The following is a 1,115-nucleotide window of genomic DNA, read 5'->3' as shown; positions in this document are numbered from 1 at the left end:
ACAAATAATTGTAGAGCCTCAAAGAATCATATCTTTTGGCTGGACACCTATCCACGGTATTTATGAAAGTGGGGACTCTGCTAAGTGGTTTTGGTTTAACTAGCTAACATATTAGGATTACAACTTAACTCTTACTGCAGTTCTAACAGAACAATATGTGGTTGATGGAAACAGAGCTAAACAGATAATTAAGATAACTATTGCAAAACATTAACAGTTAGAAATACGAAGTCATAATAGGGTATAAATAAATATCAACACAAACATTACTGCAAACTAAGTGTTCTGAAGCAGGTTAAGATGAGCTATACAGCTTCATGATAGTAATAATTCCAAATGCTATGTAGCAATATCTTTTCATCTAAATCAATACACTTGCATTAATGTTGTAAATTAACTCTCAGCACAGAGATTACCTTAAAAAGATGACCCAGCTAATTTTAATTCTAAACAGTGAACATTTGATATTTCTGAGAAAAGAAAACACCACTCACAAACATAGGTGGCAGGCTCATAAAAGATAGAAGTGCTTGTGTAATTTTACATTTCTGTAAGCCTGCATATAACAGTTCATTGTACCAATTGAGTCCACCTCAATTACAACGCAAACTTTCTCTTAACTCAAAAGATAATAAACAAATATCCAAGTCAGTCAAAGCTTTCCGTGCATTGTGTTATAAGACACTCAAACAAGAGGTGTCAAAGCTTGATCATCATACAAGGACAATTGTACAAGTTTTGAAATTTCAAGAATACCAAAGCAGTCAAAATCTCATAGCAAATGATTTCAGTTCCAACAATGCCCACCAGGATATACCAGCACATAAAACTAGTTTTCAAAATACTTCTTATAGAGAAAATTAGTCAAGAGAAATGAAATCAAAGCTTACTGCATTGTGTTGTCAAGAGACTAAAAGCAAAATGTCTAAAGCTTGATCACACAAAAATTGTTCAAGTCCCTCAAATTCTAATGTAATGTTGCATTTTAATAAACCTGTATTTATTTAAGAGTCTACTAGCAGAACTCAATCCAGCTTAAACTTAACCTGCTTATAATAATTACTCAAGCATCCATATTTAATTCAAAATCAAACATGACATCTAAAGATTTACAC

The sequence above is a fragment of the Octopus bimaculoides genome, chromosome 1, assembly GCF_001194135.2.
Source record: "Octopus bimaculoides isolate UCB-OBI-ISO-001 chromosome 1, ASM119413v2, whole genome shotgun sequence".
Taxonomy (NCBI): Eukaryota; Metazoa; Mollusca; class Cephalopoda; order Octopoda; family Octopodidae; genus Octopus; species Octopus bimaculoides.
This window is presented reverse-complemented; position numbering follows the sequence as displayed.